The sequence below is a fragment of the Octodon degus genome, unplaced genomic scaffold, assembly GCF_000260255.1.
Source record: "Octodon degus isolate 3935 unplaced genomic scaffold, OctDeg1.0 scaffold00132, whole genome shotgun sequence".
Classification (NCBI taxonomy): domain Eukaryota; kingdom Metazoa; phylum Chordata; class Mammalia; order Rodentia; family Octodontidae; genus Octodon; species Octodon degus.
The window spans coordinates 3,523,939-3,529,898 of record NW_004524708.1 but is presented as its reverse complement, the minus strand read 5'-3'; positions in this window follow the sequence as shown (position 1 = coordinate 3,529,898).

Here is a 5,960-nt window from a genome sequence, read left to right as displayed (position 1 = left end):
GTGGCTAACTATTGTACACCAATCTTGTAATTTCTTGTACGTTTGTCTATCTTGTGTTGTATTTGTTTTTCTAGTAAAACACTGACTGCCACACTCTCATTTAATAGGATAAAACTGAAGTTTAAGTACTGAAAGTATTTATTTTGTTTCAATGCCTACTTGAGTTTGTGGACTGATGTCAGAAAGATAAGCCATCCTGGTTTCCAGAAATTATAATAACTTCATAATGTCCATGGATGGAGAATAGGACATCCTCAGAAGGACACAGTTCCAAGTTCTTCTGTCACTATAATGATGACATCCTTTCACTAACAACTATGGAATCGGCAGACACAACAAAGCAGCGAGGCAGAAATTTCAGTTTCACTTGCATTCAGAGCTCAGTCTGGTCCCCCACCTGTCCTTGCAAGCTTTGAGCATTTAATGATCTCTGACCCTCCAATTACTATTAAGTGTTGCATGTTGTGTCCATGTTGGCAATAATTAAGACAACCTTTCAACATTGTATTTTCTCCTAGTATCCTGCACCAAAATTGGAATGTTACATGCTTAAGAGTATATCTTTTTATATTGTGTTCACCGATGTTGTTATCAAAATAATCCAGAGTATTTGTTTTAGATTGAAGAAGATAGAGGGGAATGGAGGTAATATGGAAAGGTTCTGGACTCTACGGACTGTTCTCTCCACTTTTCCCTTTCTAGTTATTACCATATGTTTTACCTTTAGTCACTTCTGCTTCTCCATTATCATATGAAAAATAGAGTTCATGCACATGATATAAACCACTCCTGCTTTTCTTATACCTTGATTGATTCATTAGCATGACTTTTTTGACACCATCTTTTACCTACAAAGACTGGCTAAGTAATGCTAAATAAAGTATAGTAAGCATAAAGAGTAGATGTTTTCCAGTTTTCAAAAGTAAAGTCATCTTTTTGGTGTTTCTGTATTTTTCAAGAAAGAAAGAGGTTCAGAGAGGTCAACTAACTTGTCAAAGTCAACCAGCCTCTAAGTGTGAAGGTCTGAAAAATCCGGTTTAGAGTTGAAATGCTACAATTAAAATTGCTCTATAACACAGCATTTTCACCCATCTTTTTGAGGTAGCCCTAGTAACACACCTCTCACCCAGGGAAATCAAACCCTGCCTCAGTCCAGACTAAAGAAGGAGGCGGCTGACAGGTGTTACCTGGATTTTATACACTCTGAGTGGCTATAGATTAAAGTCTGATCAAAATCAGAGAATATGTCTGCTAGTTGCCTTTGGAATGAAGGAGAGGATATTTGCATATTTTTTTTTTTTTAATTTTCAGGACAATAATTGTTCTGCTGTCGGAATGCTGTCGCATGCTTGGTACTGATTTATAACCCAGATACCACAAGACTCAGATAGATAGCTATGTTTTCTTTATTCAGTTGATAGAGGGATTTGTTCTAATAGTGTTTGTAAATAGGATATCATGTCTGCATCTTGTACAACAAATAACCACTAGGAAGACAGTATGTAATATATTAATTATTGAAACTATCCTGCCAAATTGATTTGAAATTGTCTCATTGCTATTTGTTTCTCAGTAAAATTATGGAAAAAAATAAAATAAATATTCTCTGGCGCAGGGGCCGGGAGTCAGATCCCTGGGCCTGCCACGCAGGCCCTGCCCAGGGGCAGGCTGAGACTGCAATTGAGAGCAGGCATGGTGGCACATGTCTGTAACCTCAGCTCTTGGGAGGCTGTAAACAGGCAGATCACTATGAGTCCAGTTTAGTAGTGAGACCCTGAACACCCTGTAGATCCTTCCCTAGACTACAAATAAAATAAAATAAAATAAAATAAAATAATTCTCTGAAAACTTCCCAAATCTTTAAGGAGAAGGGAACATCCAGATGCAAGAAGATCAAGACTCCAAATAGACTGAACCGGGGCCGGGGAGATGGCTCAATAGAATAAGTGCTTTCCTGGCAAGTGCAAGGGCCTGAGTTTAAACTCCAGTCCCACAAAAAAAAAAAAGACAGAATTAAAACAGACCTTTACAAGAGCACACTGTAGTAAAAATGCTAAAAGTATAAGCCAGAGAAATAATCCTCAAAACAGCAAGAGAAAACCATCAATCCATATAGGAGAGAATGTCTACTGGGCTTACAGGAGATTTCTCAGCAGAAATCTTAAAGGCTAGAAGAGAATGGGATAATACACTCACGATATTGAAAGAAAAATAACTGTCAACCAAGAATACCATGTGCAGTAAAATTATCCTGCAAAACTAAGGGAGAAATAAAGTATTTTGCAGATGAAAAAGAAAAAAAGACCCAGACTCTGCAAAGCAAGGGGAACTTACCATGTGTCCACCTCTAAAGAGGAGCTAATTCCAAAAAAGTTATCCATGATTTATGGCTCCGGGCCCATGCTAGGTTTCTGACAAGCTGCATATTGGGAATGGCCAGAAGGAAGATGCTAAGGTGCTGCTGTTCACTGGGGAGATGTGACCACTCTGATCTTGGGATATGTGATGTGTACACCCACTAGGCACCTCATGCAGTGCAGCCATCAGAGAAAATAACAACTTGAAAACACTCGGATATTTTCTGTGTGATAAAATTGCATGGAATCCCTACAACTACTGTGTCCATCTCAATGAAGTTTTCCTAACATCATCACTTGGATTCTTCACTCAGATTATGGTCTTTTCCTTTCAGGTTTCCTTGTACTCTTTATGGCTATTGTTGTTAAGGTCACTTTCCATTGTGTTCATTCCGTCCATTGGGTGTATGTGTGCTTTAATGATGTATAATTTGCACATAGCTAAGTACAAAAAAGATGTGTAGCTCAACATCTACACCTATGTGGTCTCTATTCAACTCAGAGAGAGAGAGACAGAGAGAGACAGAGAGAGACAGAGAGAGACAGAGACAGAGAGACAGAGATAGAGACAGAGACAGAGACAGAGAGAGAGAGAGAGAGAGAGAGAGAGAGAGAGAGTTGTGTTAGCGTGGATGCTGCTTCTTGTCCTTTTCTAGTGAACAGAACCAATACTGTGTCTTCTGTCATTCTGTGTCCCTGCTGTCTGTTCTTGAACTTCAGATGAATAGACTTCAACAGTTCTGTCCATTTTATTAGGCATCTTTCACTCAGGATGCATTCTAACAGGTCATCAGGTACCTTCCCTTTTTAATTTCAGTATTCTAATTTCTCAATGCAGTACAATTAATCACTCTTTCTACATTTGCTGTATATTTGATTGGTTTCTAGTTTCACATGAGTCTCCATACTGGTATTGTGAAGATTTCTGTAGATATTGAGAATTCAATAAAAAGCCAAAATAAAACAGATATACCAAGATATATCTATGTGTCCAGCAGCAAAAATACTCTATTTGTTTTGGATTGTGCCCAGATGTCCCCTAAGGTCCCCATGGAGTCATAAGTGAGGCTTTTCAGAGGTTGCTGGATCTAGAGCATAGGATTGCTTTAAGGTGCAATACTAGGATTAAGGGTGCTAGGGTTCAGGGTGTGAGTGCTAACCACTCTAAGGGCATGCAATCTGGACACAATGTAAGTGACAGAAAGAGGCTTGCTGCTAGTGACTTGTAATTGTTTGCTTTCTTGCTTTTGCTGTCTTAAGCCTGTCACCAATTGTAATACCTTTGTGTCACGCCAGCTGCCTGGGAGCCAGCCAAATATGGACTAAAACATCCACAAACTGTGAACTAAATAAACCTTTCATCATTTAACTTTGGCTGTTGGGTATTTTGTCTCAGCAATGAAAAAGTAACTAAGACACTATCCATAGTAAAACTAAATCAGTTACAATAATTGAGACTGAACTTAATAAGAGGTGTATGAGATCTTTGTAAGAGAATTGTAACATTTTATTGAAAAAAAAAAAGGAGAATAATTGATGGAGACCACTCATGCATTATGTACTTAGCTAAGTGTTATAAAGGTGTCTAGTAATTATAGTGTCCTATGCAGAGTGATACAATTGCTACTGAGATCTAAATGCAGTTGTAAATTAGATAATGCTATACTTTGGAGAAGTATAGTGTGAGTTAATGCAGGATATTTTTATCAATAGCAGTACCTTGTGAGGTGGTTACCCTTATTGAATTTTAGATGTACACAGCAATCAATATAAAGAAGTTGAAAAGAAAAGAATCTAAGGCATATGCAAGACATAACATGAAGTAAAACTTTCTAAAATTGATTACAAATGAAGTAATATTTAAGAAACAAATATTTCCAATACTTTTCAAAATTAACAAGGGTGGGCCTCAATTTAAGTTGGTATGAAGTATTTACCAGTAACCAACAGAACTGAGGAAGAACCACCATGAAGATAAAGACAAAGAGACTTTGTACTGAAAATTATACTTTTACTCCAGTGTTCTGAAGTGCTAGGCTCCATTGGATAGACTATAAGGATCAGCAAAATCTTGATAGATGCAGCACACTAGAGTTTTGAGGTACATTAATCAGAGTAGATTAGGTTATCATGCAGAACCAAAACATCAATATCTCAGGAGCTGGATTCAATAACAGTTCATTTCACATACACTAAATTTTTTTCTGCCTGCCTTGGAGGCAGAGCCGCTGTCCTCCACATGGCAACCACATTCTAGGGTGCTTGATCTTATTTTGTCTCCATTTAAAGAGAAGCTTTGCAGCTACTGCAGCACAGAAAGGGGAAGTAACTTATGATACAATAGGAGGTACAGGCTTAGGATAACAATCCACTGTCTAGAAGTAATCACTGACTGAGATTAACATTAAGGGTATCTGGCCAGATGCAGATAATTGGGTATTAATGAAAATCCCAGCACACTGGTGTGCCTATGCAAAGGGAGGCTGATCTAAATATATGCTTCTTGATGTTGCCTCAAGACTTTGCTCCATAAGGCCAGTGTCACGATGGAGTCTTTTGGCTCCAGAAGGAGTGTCTTCATGCCTATACGCAGAGTTTCCTTGGGAGGTTCGGCAGAACTGCTCATCCATTCCTGGCTAACAGGAAGGAATAGGCTTTTGTAGTGCATGGCAATCTTCTGTTGGTGTTGCCACAGACAAGAGCTAAGCTCAGAGTCTGTGACACTTGGTAGAAGTTTTTCAGCGAAAGCTTCTCAGATCAGGTGTAGAGGGGATCAGAAAAGAGCAGCTCTAGAGAGTTGCTGCTTGTGTACAGCCTATGGACTCCTGTGCTATAAACTTTTACTGTGCTTAACATGAATTAAACAAAACACAAATATAGCTCCAATGGAATACTGATCTGTGTAAGCTCTGCCAAATTCAAAAGCGGCATATAATGTCTAGGGTATTTTGTCTGCCTCCAGGTGTTGCATACAAAACAACTCTGCCTTTCTGCCACTCAACAAGGATACACAGAACACAGTTTAAATTTGATTAACTTTTTAACTTTTTCATAAATTCAGCAGAAAATTGGTTTATAAATAAAATCTAAAAGTAATATGTAATTTTAAACCTCCAATTAGAGAAGTATTATTACTTATTTAACTGTACATTTAAAGTTCCTTTAAATGAGAGCAGTTTAGGCAGCCCATTGAAAATCAGTGAACTACGCTCTAATACTGGATGTGTTTGCCATGATTTTGATGGACTTTCTGTGTCATAGGCTCTTTCCCTGTTAAAAGTGGTAGACAATGTGAGAAATAGATGTTAAGCTAAGATATTTTTTGGTTAAGATACACCCTAGCCAATTCTAAAACCTCAAGCTCTGTCTTTTACTAATTCCCAATTTTCTCAAATATGAAACCTGTCCTGGAAACTTGTTTTCTTTTCATGGAAAAAGGGTCAAAAATGGTCATAACAATCATAAATGTGTGTGCACCAAATATCATAAAACACAACTATACAAGACAAATTTTTTAATGGACATAAAAAAATCTAATAATAAATATCACAATATTAATAGGGGACCTTGACATCCCTTTATCTTAAGAAAAGATCAAACAGA